The sequence below is a fragment of the Dasypus novemcinctus genome, chromosome 6 (genome assembly GCF_030445035.2).
Source record: "Dasypus novemcinctus isolate mDasNov1 chromosome 6, mDasNov1.1.hap2, whole genome shotgun sequence".
Taxonomy (NCBI): Eukaryota; Metazoa; Chordata; class Mammalia; order Cingulata; family Dasypodidae; genus Dasypus; species Dasypus novemcinctus.
Genome location: NC_080678.1, coordinates 103195947 through 103211161, shown reverse-complemented (window position 1 = coordinate 103211161; position 15215 = coordinate 103195947).

Sequence of the window (15215 nt, the reverse complement as noted above, 5' to 3'; positions counted from 1 at the left end):
TTTAGGAGACTCTTTGTCTTTGCCCTTTGACAGTTTGACTATAATGCATCTCAATGTGGATATCTTTGAATTTATCCTATTTAAACTTTGTTGAGCTTCTTGGATGTTATATTCATACCTTTCACCAAATTTGGGAAATTTCCATCCTTTATTCTTTCAAATATTCTGTCTCTCTCTTTTTCTTCTACTCTGGAACTATTATATGTTGATATGGCTCATTGTGTCCCACAGCTTTCTTAGGCTCTGTTTACTTTTTTTTTCATTGTTTTTCATTTTTCCTCACCAGCCTGAATAATCTCTTGTCTTATTTTCAAGGTTGCTGATTCTTTCTTTTGCCTGTTCAGATCTGTTGTTGAACCCCTCTAGTGAGTTATTTCAGTTACTGTACCCTTTATCTTCATAATTTGTTTTGATCCTCTTTTAGATTTCTAATTCTTCCTTTTGCTCATGTATAATTTTTCTGATTTATTTTAGTTCGTTGTCCATATTTCATCTCACTGAACTTATTTAGGAAAGTTGACTTACTGTCTTTGATTAGGAATTCCAGTGTCTGACCTTTCTCAGGGGTAGTTTATTCATTTTATTTTGTTCATTTGAATGAGCCATCATATCCTGTTTCTTTGTATGACTTGTGATATTTTTGCTGAAGTCTAAACATTGGATATTTTCATGTGTTAATGTTTAAAGTCAGATTCTACCATTTCCCAGTGTTCTGTAATGTTTGTTTAGTGATCGTTGAAGGCTGTAATGTGGATCAACTCTGTGTTGAGGGTCTCCTTCTACATGTAGGCCTATTTGTACTGAGCTCTCATAAACCAGCCCATATTAAAGAATTAGGTTCCTCTCTGGTCTTTCAACACATGCATCTTGCCCTGGACATGTGTAGGAGCTTTCAAAAATTCTCTGGCATGCACAAATTTCTTTTTTGTGTCCCAGCTTCCCATCCTAAAGAGAAACTCTCCAGCTCTTCCTCCTGTGTGCCAGGCAGCTTTTATATCTTCACCACATTTTACCCTGGTGGCTGTGGCCTATTTCTTCCCCATGATCTGTCTGCCCTGCTTCTCCACCCATTTTCTCTGCCCTGCATACTTTCCACATTAGGCAAAACCAGTGATCACCTTGAGTCAGTCTTTCAGGAGCCGTTGTGTGTGCAGACAGGCAGATGCACTAAATGGGACCCACCCTGTGAACCTGCAGTATTTGTCGGATGTGTGAAGTACTGATAAATGTCACAATGATGGTTTATTTTTTAGATTATCACTTAGGTAGGTTAGTCCTTACCACAATGAGTCATTTTTTTAAATGTGCATTTTTTTTTAATGAGCAGATTTTACAGATACATCATAATAAAGTGTACTGCTACATTTGAAAAATAGGGGATGATGTGGGAGAGTGAGGAGGGTACGGGGAATTCCTCATAATTTCGATGTAACATTTCTGTAATCTAAAAGCTCTTTAAAAATAAATTTTATTATATTAAAAAAAACACACACACAACAAAAATGGAACTGCTGAGCCCCTCCCCAGGGCTTTAAGCCCCTCTCCCTCGCTCCTGGCTCTGAGTTGGCCCATTGCTCGGCCTCACCTTATGCGGCATTTTGTCACAGGAGCAACCTTCTTACCACCAGCTTGGGAGAGGATTTGCTGGCACACAGACAGCCTGGGAGGCGAGTGGGGAATGCTCTCCCCAAGCCCGTCCTGGTGGCTGGCTGGACAGATGGGGGACTCGGCTGCACAGGAGGGCGAGGGGCAGGGAGGGGAGAGGGGGCTCCCTCAAGCAGCAGCAATGCCAGACAGGAAGGCTTTGAAGGTCAATGGTTATTTGTCCCAGGGTAAGCCTGCACACACACCTGCATACGCAGAAACGGGCCCCTCCAGAGAAATTTTTTTAAACATGGGAGAAATTATGGCTATTTCCCTCACTAGCCATCTAACTCAATCGATATTAAACTCCAAAACCTGCCATCTTTCCCCCCATTCTTGCCGTGCACTCAATTGAAAGGCAGAAATGTAGCATTCAGGAAGACGGGATTGAGGTGGAGAGCAGCCTAGTTCCCTAATGAAGTGAATGCCTGGGTGCCCTCAGTCACAGCTGCCCTTGCAGACCCTCCTGAGGTGCTCGGGGACCCCATGCCAGGTTCCGGGGGCCCATGGGCCTGGTGATTTCACAGACACAGAGAGACCGTGGGCTACGCCTGGTGGGAGGACGCTGCTCACTAAAACTCATCCTTCTTGGGCGTGGATTCTCCAGCAGGGGCAGATGGAACCAGATGGGGAGTTGTTTTTCTTCTCTAGTGGAGAGGACACGGTTCAGTGGAATCCTTCTGGGCTTGGACACATTTTGGGGCACCTGGACGGAGAAGTCGTGCTTCCAGCTAGTGACCCTGGGGGCTCCTCACCACCTTCTATGACACATTCAGAATGTGGGACTCCAAAGTGGGAGACCAGGGACATGGAGAAAGGAGAGGAGAAATTCAAAGGCTTCTCTTTGCATGAAGTTAGGGAGGGAGACACAGGACTGGATTCACATGAAACAGGCTCTTTGGGCTTTTTCATGGAGCGGAATTTGGCAGATGGATTAAGAAGAGGTGCTGTGAGAGGCACAATCCATGTCATCCCCCACGGGGCTCCGGGGTGCCTTATTCTAGCAGGTGGAGCGTACATGCATCTCAGAGAGGACAGAAACTCACCATGTAATAAACTCTTTTAATCATCAGCAACAAATGCCAACATCTTTTTGACTGTAAAACCAAAACTATGTGTCCACCTCAGCAAGTCAACAATCCTGGCCCTTTGGTGCTTTAGCCTTAGCACTTTGCAGGCAGGGCTCGTGGAGGGCAGTCGGCCAGTGCCTGGGAGCAGGGATGGGGGTATGCAGTGGAGGGACAGCAGTACTGCAGGCACACAGCAACAGGGACCCACTCACAACAGGGTGGGGCGCACAGGGCTGGGTCACAGACCACCGGCATGCATGGAGATCTCACTGGGGTGAAGGTGAGGCACCTCCCCTCTAGGTCAGAGAAGAGAGAGAAGGTCACAGGAAGGTCATCCAACTTGGGAGCAGAGGCGGCAATTCCCTTGGCACGGTGGGCTGGGCTCAGGACACCTGCACCCATTGGTGGACCTTTCCCTGGGTGCTGGCCTCCAGCCTCCACTCCACTTGGCGACAAGTTTCGGCTGTCACCTCCTCTGCAGGGCCCCCCCCACCCTCCCCAGGCCTGACCTCTGACCTTGGCCTCTCCCCATGTTCTGATTCCCCCTGGGGCCGCAGCGTTGCCTGGTTTGGGCCTTGGCGAGTGTCTGCTGAAGGAGGACCCCTCCCCACGGCCCTGGGCCACTGTGGGACATGAGGCTGGGGGCTGCAGGTGGCCCCTGAAGGCACAGGGTCTGCCCCACCCATTCTGCGGGTGTGGGCCATCAGCTCTCCGCAGGCATGGGGCCAGCTTGCCTTCACATATGGTAGACGGGAGCCCAGTCGATTGAGCCACATCCCCTTCCCTGACTTCATCTTAGTATAGGAGCTTCAAAAATCCCATTGGCAAATGAGTTCTGACCCACAGAACTGGGGATTAGGACTTGAACAGAGGGCACAGGTTTCAATCCCCAACGCTGCCTTTTTAAAAAGATTTATTTACCCCTGCCCCCCGGGGTGGCTCCCTCATCTGTCTGCTCATTGTCTGCTTGCTGTGTCTGCTCGTTGCTGTGTCTGCTCATTGCAGTGCCTTCCCATTATGGCATCTGCTGGTTGCGGCAGTTGTGGCATCTGCTGTTTGCAGCATCTGCTGGTTCCAGCGCTTGTGGCATCTGCTTGTCTTGAGGAGGCACCGTGAACTGAAGCTGGGGTCTCCCATGTGGGAGGTGGGCGCCCAATGGCCTGAGCCACATCTATGCCCCCCAGTGCTGCCTTTTAAAATCCAAGGACAGTTTTCATGGTGTCCTGTGGGGTCATGTGCAGTGAGGAAAGAGCTGAGGTGAATTGCTTCCCTTTATGGGTGTGTGAAGGAGAGGCGAGCCCGCTGGCATGTACATGGGCTGTGGTGGCAGGGACGTTAACTGTCCACCCAGAGCAGAGATGCAGAGTTGTGCCTCGTTTCGTCCCTCATTGGGTCTCTACCAAACACTACTTCATACTGGGGGATGGAGAGATAAATCCCTTGTCCTTGACAAGGTGACAGAGGACCACCTACCTAATCTGCAAGCCTGTCCCCATCTCCTTCCCGCCCAGTATTGGCAGCCAGCGCTGCCCCTCCTTCTCCCCTTCTCCGTCTTCTGCCTAGCCATTATCTAGACAGCCCACACTTTTCCCTTCCCCTCCCTTGCTCCTAACCCCTTAGCCAGCTTACTGTCCAGTAACCGCCTACTGTCCAGTAACCGCCTACTGTCCAGTAACCGTCTACGCAAGCAACAGCACCTGCCGGCACCAATCAAGTCCCTTTACGTATCCCTAGACCCTATAAAACCATGTCCCCTTCAACAATAAAGTAGACTTGTGCCTAGACCTTGTCTCCGTGGTGTTCTTGCTTGCACCGCGCATCCCCCGTGCCTGAGTGGAGAGAGCGAGGGCCCAACGGCTTCGTGCCGAACCCCCTCCTCTCCTTCGACCGCGAGGCAGCCCCCGTCCGGAGAGCCCACCCAGCCAACTGCACCGACCCTCCTGGAGGCCCGCCGCTGCCCGCACAGGCCCAGTGCCAAATGAGAATGCAGAGCTCCTTGCTCATAAATTAATGTGAGGACGGTGACAGCAGAGCCTGAAACCAAGCGCGGGGCCTCGTGAAGCGGCCCGTGGTCAGCAGGTGAGCACCGGCCTGGTGGAACTCAGAGCCCTAGGGGGATGTTCAGGCAGGGTGGCAGTGGGACAGGTAACTTCCAGGTAGGACAGTGTATTGGTTTCCCAGGCTCCCATAGCACAGTACACACACTGGGAGCTTAAAACAACAGGAGGGGGAAGCGGCTGTGGCTCAAGCAGTTGAGCTCCCGTTACCCATACGGAGGACCCAGGTTTGATCCCCGGGACCTCCTGGTCAAAACAAAGGAAAAAATGTGTCCCGGACCTGCACGGTGAGGTGCGGGCCCCTGCAACACCCCAAAAAGATGTGGACACACCCAGATAGGAATAAACAAAGCAACAACAGGAGGGAGCCAGTGAGGCTCAGTGGTTGAGCACCGGCTTCCTACATATGAGGTTCCGGGTTCAGTCCCCGGCTCCCGGTACCGCAAAAAAACAGTGACAACAAAAAACAACAGGAATTTTCAGAGTGGGTCTAGCTCAGTAGTTGAGTGCCTGCTTCACATGTATGGGGTGCCGGGTTCAAGCACCAGTACCTCCTAAAAAAGGTGAAACTAAGAAGAACCCCAGGAATGTATTCTGTCACGGTTCTGGAGGGTAGATGCCTGGAACCCAGGTGCGGGCACAGTCCTGCTCCCCCTGAAGGTCTGGGGGGCAGCCTTCCTTGCCTCCTCCAGCTCCCGGCAGCCCCGGCTGCTCCTGGCTTGGGGCAGCGCAGCTCCGATCTGCGCCTCGTCTTCACGTGCTTTTCTTCTCCGTGTCTCTGTGTGTCCTTCCCTCTTCATCTCAGGACACCAGTCACTGGGTTGAAGGCCCGTCCTAACTCTATCAGAGAAGACCCTATTTCCAAATGGGGTCGTGTTCTGAGGTTCCTGGCGGAGGTGAATTTTGGGGGGACACTGTGCAGCAGGGCCTGGGAGGTCCTCTTGGAGGAGTCCCGTTTAGGCTGGGCCTGGAGGGACGGCTCAGGTGTCGGTGGGGGTGATGTGGGAGCAAAGGCATCCGCTGGGAAGATGTGGGCGTGAGCAGGGAGTGATGAGCGGCCCACGGGCTGGCCTGAGGCCTGGGTGGTGGTAGGGGGCAGTGGGGGGCCCGGGCATCCTACATCCAAGAAGACCCTAGAATACCAGCGTCAAGGCAGGTTTAGTTCTGAAGCCACAGAGGACAACTCAGGGCTGCTGTGGGCTTGGCGACAGCTCATAGCTGGGTCCCTGGAGGTGGCCCTCGGTATCCCAGTGGCTTGAAGCGGGGCTGCCTTGAGACACTATTATCCACTCAGTCCTCTGTGAGTCACTGTAGAGGTGAACAGAGTGCAGAGAGGTATTACGTGCTTGCCCGTGGAGGCAAGGGGCAAAGTGGGGGTCCTAGAAGCCAGAGGCAAATTGGGAGGTGGCTGCAACAGTGGATGAGTGAGAGCTGTCCCCAGGATGGTGGCAGTAGAGAGGAAGCCGTGAGGGTGGAGGGGAGAGGAGGTGGGGCAGGCAGGCGTAGGCAGGCGATCAATCCGTCCCCTGGTGGAGTTCCTGCCAGCCGAGGTCAGCCTGCAGGTTGGCGCGTGGTCGTCCTCCCACGGCTCAGGTAAGTCAGCAGAGGTGGGGGCAACCCACTTTGAAAAGCCATTTGCCTTACCCCTCGGTAAATCCTGCCAGCTCTTCTCTTGTTCTTTTGAGCCCCAATCTGCCCCTTGTCCTCACGATCACCATGCAAAAACTAGTCTCTTGTTCTCCAATCTTTTTTTTAAAAAAATTATTTATTTCTCTCTCCCCACCCTCCCCCTGCCCACCCTTGTTGTCTGCTCTCTGTGTCCATTCACTGTATGCTCTTCTGTGTCTGCTTGCATTCTCTGTGTCACCAGGAATCCGTGCCTCGTTTTGTTGTGTCACCTTGCTGCATCAGCTCTCAGTGTGTGCGGCGCCACTCCTGGGCAGGCTGTGCTTTTTTTGTGTAGGGCAGCTCTCCTTGTGGGGTGCACTCCTTATGCAGGGGGCACCCCTGCATGGCAGGGCCATCCTTGCACGCATCAGCACTGCGCGTGGGCCAGCTCACCACACAGGCCAGGAGGCCCTGGGTTTGAATCCTGGACCTCCCAGGTGGTGGGCGGACACTCTATCAGTTGAGCCACATCTGCTTACCTCCCTCCAATCTTTTAGTTTTCTTCCTCTTGTAACTCTTGGTACTTCCTACCTTCCAAATTGGTTGTGGCTCTAGTGCTGTTGTGGTCCAGGAGCGGTTGTAGCAGCCGGCGTACGTGGGATCGACTTGCAGTGCATCTCAGCAGGTGCTGGTGGCTTTGGGGTCTTCCTTCACTTTGCAAGAAGGTCACCATCTCTGGCCCCCAGCCCCAACCCAGTCGAGCCCACTGAACCATGTCCCCACACATTGCCAAACGCCTCCTAGGGGTGCTACCTCCCCTCCCCCAAAACCCGCTCAGGTTCCTCAGGTCCTGGACTCCTGTGACAGCCACAGGTCCCACATGGAGAGGCCGGGGCAGAGATGGAGGGACCTGCCCAGCCCCCACCCAGCTGTCCAGAGGCCAGATCCCGTGGTGCCCCCACAGAGTCCCCCACAGCACCCCATCCCACCAGGCTGGTGACTGCTGGAACGTGGTGACTTGATCCCACCTTGCTAATTGTGGGGTCACAGTGAGCCCTTGCCACCACCCATCCATCAGGACCACGGTCCCCAACTGGACTCACTGGGGAAGCCACTGTTCTGGGCACTCACGGGAAACAAGTGGCCTTCGTGCTGAGTCAGAGCGTGGGGTGCGCCGTCCCCAGGTGGGACACAGCCAGGATCCACTAGGCGGCCGGAGGCCGGCCAGCCGGCTCTGTGCTGCGAGCCCCAGAACGGACCCTGTTTTTCTTGAAGACGTGGGGAGGGAGCACAGAGCTGCAGGGAAGGTTCCTGGTGATTTTACAGTGACTGGAATCAAGAGCCTTAATTGATACTTGGGCTGGACCTGGGCCTGGGAGGGCAGCCCTGGGCAGGAGTCTTCACGGCCAGTTCTTCATCTTGACCCTTGAAATGCAAACAGAGGGCACCATCGTCTCAAAGGCAGCGGAGGCTTTTGGAGACTGGGATGTTTCAGTTTAAGTTACTCTTTTTCAGTTAAATTGAGGGATCGCTCCTTAACTGCCCCCACCCCTAGCAGCCCCAAACCCACTCCCAAAACACGTGACGTGTTGCACACACCATCCACCTCAAAGGAGCTCCATAATCGACGTGGTTTGATTAGGTTTAATGCGTAAAGCTAGAGAGGAGTATGTATTATAACAGGGGTTGGGACAGTCTCTCAGAGGCCCTTGCCTCGGATTTCCATTTGCTCGACGTGCGGTGACTGTGTTAAGGCAGATTTGGGCGCGTACCTGTCTATCTTTTGAGACCATTTTAAGAGGCTTAAATGGATGACCTTAGAATGAAAAAGTGGCTGACCCTTAAAAGTGGTTCCAGAAGAATCAATGGCATTACCAAAAACGGTCCAAAAGCTCTGCCTGATGAAATAGTAATACTGTTTTTAGCCACCATCGTCTCTAACCCTATTCCTGTAGATTGCCTATCGGACTTCTGGTCATCAGTGTCTTATTGCCCTTCCTCTCACCTTGAAACAACTTTTATTTTTTTTTGCACTCACTTTCCCATCATTTCCCTCTCCCAGACCTCTCAGTCCCATGGAGGGAAGTCTCTCTACTACAGATGGGACTGGCCGGTGGGGCGCTGGGAGAGGAGGGCGCTGCTGACCCTCGCCCGGGAGCAGCCGAGCTGGCAGACTCCTACTGCATTTTCCTGCCTGAAACCCATTTGGATCTCCCTGTGCTTCGTGTTTGCTTTGCTCTCTGGTGCCCACCTCACCCTCCTCTCTCCTCTTTGATGCTGTCACTGAAGACTGAGAAGCTTGGAAAGTGCAAGAACAGTTCGTAGACTCAGAATGTTTGCCCCAGAGGAAAACTTGCATGTTTGCACAAAGCCACGCCTGATGGTTTCCATTTAAGTGAGGAAGCAGGCCGCCGGCAGGCTGTGGTAAGTAGGAAAGTTGGGGCTCTGTCGGGCTGGACGCCGATGGTCTGTCTACCACCAGATCTGGATTTTTCAGATGAAAGTGGCCAGTCGGCCATGGGTGGCTGCCTCCACTGCTGCTGCTGTTTCAAGCACTTTGGAGCCTGCCGGTCTGCCCCTCAGGTCTCCTCTTTGCTTTTCTGAAATGTCCTTGTAAAAATAGATATTTTCTGGAGATGGCTTGGCTGGGCTCACTGGCTGTGTCAGTCTTTCTTCTGCCCCATGAGCTCCTTATCTCATCTTTGCTGATGGTACACTGGCAAGGGCTGCCTGTATTTTTTTTCCCTCTGTTTTCTTCTGAAGATTCTTTTAAAAGATATCCCTTTTAATCATTTACTTGCCTATGGGAAGGAGATTCTATAGAATCCCATAATCTTGTTAACTTTTTCTTAAATTTTTATTGCCAGAGCAATGCAATGTTCATTTAAAAAAGAGAAGACAGAAAAATATTCCAGAAATATACATGGTAGAAAGCCTGGGGTTCCTTCAGTTATTTGCCGGGGGTTCCAGAATGGGGAAGGCAGAGCAGTCTACGTGCTGTGGGCAGGAGGTGCCGTTGAGGATGGCGGGGAGGAGGCGTTAGGCCTTAGTGGCATTTAAGGGTGCTGGGCTCTGGAGGTGGATACATCTTGTTTCAAGTCTACCTGAAGGTCTCTGAACCTCAGGTTTGTGTCTGTAAAAAGGGTACTCTCAATATTTCCTGTGCCGGAGTGCTGGGAGTTTTAAGTAAGTTAATGATTTTCATGGCTAGAGTCTCCTGCTCTCACTGTGGGCAAAGTCTGGATTGGTTTTCATCGGATACAGGGCCCGAGTTGTGGCATGGGTGGCCTCTGAGGGTGGTCTTGGGGGACCCAGGGGCAGTGTAGGGTTTTAGGAGGCCCTGAGGTCATGGGTAGCTGTGGGGCATGTGCAGCCAGGACGGGGACTCCCAAACTGGGCGGCCCATCAGCATCGCCTGGAGAGCACCTTCAGAAGCCGGATTCCCGGGCTGCACTCCTGGATGTGCTGATTCTTGGATGTAGGAAAGGGCCCCGGACTTGGCATTTTCAAAGAGCAGTTGGATGATTCTGATGAGGGGCCAGGTTTGGGGGCTGATGGCCAGAAGCCAAACTGACTGACTGTCCCTCCCCCTCGAGTCCCACAGCAGGCAGAGAAAGCTTAGTGAGGACGCCCTCGGGCTGCTTTGGGCCACGCTGCACAGCTGCTTTAACTGCAGGTGCTGGCGTCTTCTGCCTTCAGCCCCTTCCGGCAGAATTGTAGGTTGGCTTGTGGACTGGGAGTTCTTGGTGCTGTCACCACCTTTGCTGTGTGACCTAGCTTAAGTTGTCCTCCTCTGGACATCTGTGAAATGTCAGGGATATGGACCTCCTTAAGCTCTAAGGAGGCTGAAGTTTAAAAGAAAGCCTGGGGAGGCAGACTTGGCCCAGTGGATGGGGCATCTGCCTACCACATGGGAGGTCTGGCCTCCTTGACCCATGTGGAGCTGGCCCATGTGCAGTGCTGATGCACACAAGGAGTGCCCTGCCATGCAGGGGTGTCCCCCACATAGGGGAGCCCCATGTGCAGGGAGTGCACCCCATAGGGAGAGCCGCCCAGTGCGACAGAAAGTGCAGCCTGCCCAGGAATGGCGTCACACACAAGGGAGAGCTGACTCAGCAAGATGATGCAACAAAAAGAGACAGATTCCGGGTGCTGCTGATAAGGATAGAAGCAGTCACAGAAGAGCACACAGTGAATGGACACAGAGAGCAGACAACTGGGGATGGGAGTGGCAGGGAGAAATGAATAAAAAATAAATCTTTAAAAAAAAAAAAAGAAAGCCTGGATCCAAACTTCCTCTGCACTCCTTACTGAGCTGGTGCAGTAGCTAGAGAGAGCAAGCACAGTGATCCAGCAGTGAGCCAGGCAGGGCATCTGCACTCGGTATAGTGGGGGGGGTGGGGAAAAAGGAAGCTCACATCTTTGGGGTTGGTGCATTTTGCTGTCATTTGGTGTACTCCTTGGTTTTGGGGGGATAAGAAATTTTGGTTTATGCCCTATGCACAAAATAGTGAAATATTTTCTCTTTTTACTCAAATCAACGTTTTCTCTTGAGGGAGGCCAGTGTGAAGGATAACCCACATCCTTTTGTACATGTGAAACACTTCTCTGATCTCCTCCCCCATTTCCTGTGGTTGACTTGTGGCAATTGAGAGACTGCAGTGCGTGCCCAGATTTTGCCTTGGGGAGGGGCTCCTCTCTGCAGCTCAGACAAGAGTGATAGTGGGTCTGTTTTCTGAGCATTGGAGTGAATATAAAATTGCAGTCAAGTTGAAGGTAAATGTGAGTGCTTGGACTCACGGAAATGTAGCTGTAAACCGGAACACGACAGAGAGCTTTGTTCCTGGATTTGACCGAGGAGAATACTCATGGTGGTTCATCTTTCTTTGGTGCGGGGAGGACCCGGCCAGCAGGTTACCCGCATGAACACTGCCTCATTGAGTGGGCTGGTGCCATGGGTCTGCAGGCCAGAGTCCACTCTAGGAACTCCTCAGCCCTGCTTTTGGTGTACATTTCATATGGAAGTGGGTTTCTGCATGTGCGTGTGTGCAGCTGTCCTTTTTGGAAAACGTGACAGATGCCCGTGGTTTCGGGAGCGGACCCTCTCTAGTATCCTAAGACTCCTCTTGGGTTGGAAAGCCATCTGCCTTAGGCCTCCCGGAAAGACCCAGGGGCCTTAAAGAAAGACTAGATGGAGGAGGAGAATGGTCCTTTCAGTTTTCCCTGAAGGCTCTTCCAATCCCAGCCACTTCAAGAATGTTAGAGAAGCAGATTGGGTTTTGGAGTTTAATGCACGTCAGCAGTTGGTATTAGTAAGCCTGCTAAGAAGTAAGCCCTGTGAAGTGGAGCTCTGGGAGGCACACCTGCTCTTCGAACCCCCCGTGGTGGGCCCAGGAGCTTCCTCTTCTGGCCCAGAGCAGACCTCAGGAATGAATCCATCCACTGGGGGCCCCTTCCCCGCAGGGCCTCAGTGTGGCCTCCTGCTCTGTATTTACTGCTGCTGCCTGGCCCCCAAACGACCAAATCAAAGACTTGGTTTCCTTTCTTTTCACATCCACCCTCCACATTCCCCGTGGCAGGCCAGTGCCTCCTTCCCCCTGTGGAACACCGCTCCTGCCTCCCTGAGTGTCCAATTTGTGTCTCCTTTGTGTCTTTTCCAGAAAGCCTTCTTGCTTCTCCTGTCCTCATAGGTGATATTTCCCAGGTTCTGCCCTGTGTATGCCTAGAACCGCACTTCTCTCACGAGTGTTTCCTAAGTCCTGGAGCAGGCCCTTCCCTCCCTCCCCCTCCTCCATTCCTCCCCTCCCCTCCCACTTCTCCCCTCCACTCTCTTTATCCAAGGACTTCACGTGGTCAGGCCATGGCTCTGGGCTTGCCACTCACCCTGCAGGCTCCCTGGGATGACCCCCAAATAGGCTGTGCTGGCTGGGGACGCCCTCCCCGGCCCAGCCTCCAGTTCCTGCGTCAGCTGACCGCCCTCGTGGAGGCGTTCTTCAGCGCCTGCCACCTGGCGTGTCTCACACTCTCTCCTCTTGCCTAGGTAGCTCTTCCCTTTTGGGTGCCCTGCCCCTATGAAGTGGACGCCCCAACCAGAAACCCCAGCACCCTCCTGTACTCCCCACCCAGTGTCTCCGCAACCTCACTCCCCCACCTCTGCACAATCTCTTGTGCCTTCCCTCCTCAACTCCCCCGAGACCGGGGATTCAGGGGAGCTCTTGCCAGAACATCCCAACTGTTCCCCTGTTCCTGTGGAAGCAGAGAGCAGTCTTTTCAGCTCCTGGCTGCTGGAGGTCACCCCTGCTGGCTCCGTCCTGTGCTCAAAAGCCTCTGGCATTCTTGAATTCCAAGACTGAGGAGCTGGGGCACTGGCCTGTAGGAAGCAAATTCACCGTAGGATTTTGCAAAACTGGGTGGGGCTTGAGGTACCCTCAGGGCTCAAGGATTTGGAATGAGCAGTAGGTAACAGAGAGAGAGAGGATGTAAAACTCTTGTTTTTGTGTTTATTTTCCTTCTTGTTTGTGTGTGTGTTTTAAATATGAGTAGAGGAAATGAGGAGTAGCTTCTGGAAGCAAATTGGCTAATGGTGAAAGTAGAGGAGCAAAGGGACTGGAAAAGGCACACAGTGCCCTCTGGGAGAGGGTGATACTCGGGACACCTGCACATGTTAGCTGTAACATTCGTCAGGAGTTCCTTTCCAGTCACAAAGCACTGTGGCATCTGTTATCACATTTCCTGGGCACAACCCCCCTGAAATGCAGATAAAGACTGTTTAAATCCAATGGATGTGTCATGATGATGAGAGGGAGTGTTGCTGGGGGGGGGAGAGGTGGGGTGAGGGGGTGGGGTTGAATGGGACCTCACATGTATATTTTTAATGTAATATTATTACAAAGTCAATAAAATAAAAATTAAAAAAAAAAAAGACTGTTTAGCCTCCGTGGAGAGATGAGGAAACTGACGCTCATGTCCGTGGTCCCCGGATTGGTAGGTGGCTAAGCCAGGGAGAGCCCAGGTGCATCTGTCCCCTGGCCTGTCCTGTCACCACTGTACAGTTACTTTGTGCCTCCCCCACCTGGTGCAGGGGTCCTGAAATGTTCAAATTCAGCAGGAATACTGTGGTAGGGGAGGGATTTGCCAGGCCTTGCTGCTCCTGGGGGCCCAGGCTTGGAGGACTTTTCAAGGTGCCCCACAAAGTCTACGAGGAAGGTGGCAAGGAACCGAGCAGCCCATCGCTGGCGTTGCCGGTATTGGGATAAGAAGGGTTGCTGATGAAGACACGACCTTTCCTTTGTATCTCCCCCTCCTCCACCTTTGTGGACTGAAATCACCCATGAGTGACCTTTTGGCACCTCCTTGAATGAACCCTGACCTTTGACTGCACCTGGCGTGTCATGTCCTGCCCCCACCTTCCAGCTCAGGCCTTGGGACTTGAGCTGTTCCCAGGGTCTCCATTCCCTCCAGCTGCTCCCTGGCTTCCCCTGATCTGAGATGAATGGAAAGTGACCACTTGGAGGGGTGGTGTGGCATTAAGGAGACAGTGGGGAGAGTCACCTTTTGCAGTTTTTAAAATAAAATGTATTTAAGTATATCATTTATATATGAACACACATAAACCATAAATGCACAGTAGCATTTGTGAATTGACAAAACAAACATGCATGTCCTCATACAAGGCTCCTTTGCATCTCCTCACCCCCAGCACTTTGCATTGCTGTGAAACATTCGTTATAGACTGTGAAAGAGCATCGTCAAAATATTACTGCTAATATAGCCCCTATCTTACACTTGGTATATTTTCCCTCCATCCTAATCAATTATCAACACCCTGTATTAATATTATATTTGTTAATCATTCAGGAGAAAATGTTCTCATATTTGTCCTGTTAATCAAGGTCTGTCATCTACCACAGAATTCACTGTGTGATACAGTCCCATACTCTGTACAGTCCATTCAAAGTGCACACTCAGTGGCTCTCGTTTTCATCAGAACTGTGCTGTCATCACTTCAGTCAATTTTAGAACATTTTCATTACTCCAAAAGGAAAAATCTCATAGCCTCTTATCTCCCCCTATTGTGTCCCTTAGTATTGAAATATCTTGCCGTTGCTGCAAAATATTATAATATTACTGTTAACTATTGTCCACAAATTACATTAGTTGTAATTTTCCAGCATTTCACCATATTCTTAGCACTATATAAAAGAAGAGCATTTTTATATTTATGCTGTCAAACACAATCTTCATCTACCACTGAAATCACTGTTATACATGCCCTGGATTACTGTCTGGTTTCTATTCAATTGGCATTTACTTCCACATAGTACCCCTTTCAGCCCCAATCACATTTATAAATCAGCCGTGGTAGTTAAACTCTCTGTTAAGTGTTGCCATCAATTCTGTTCATTTTAATAATGCTGCATACATTAAGCATCAGCTCCCATTCTAAACCCATCTTCTGTTTCCTATAACCCATACTCTAGAGTTCACCTCTATGAGTTTACTCATTGTATTTAGTTCATGTTAGTGAGACCATGCAATATTGGTCCTTTTGTGTCTGGCTTATTTCACTCAACTTAACATCCTCTAGGTTCATGCATGTTGCCATATGCATCCCAACTTTGTTTCTTCCTACAGCTGAATAGTATTCCATTGTATGTATATACACATTTTGTTTATTCATTCACTGCTTGATGGACACTCAGTTTGTTTCCATATTTAAACAATTGTGAATAATGCTGCTCTGAACATAGGTGTACAAATGTCAGTTTGTGTCCTTGCTTTCAGTTCTTCTGAATATCCTCCTAGTAACAAGATTGCTGGATCATATGGCAGCTCT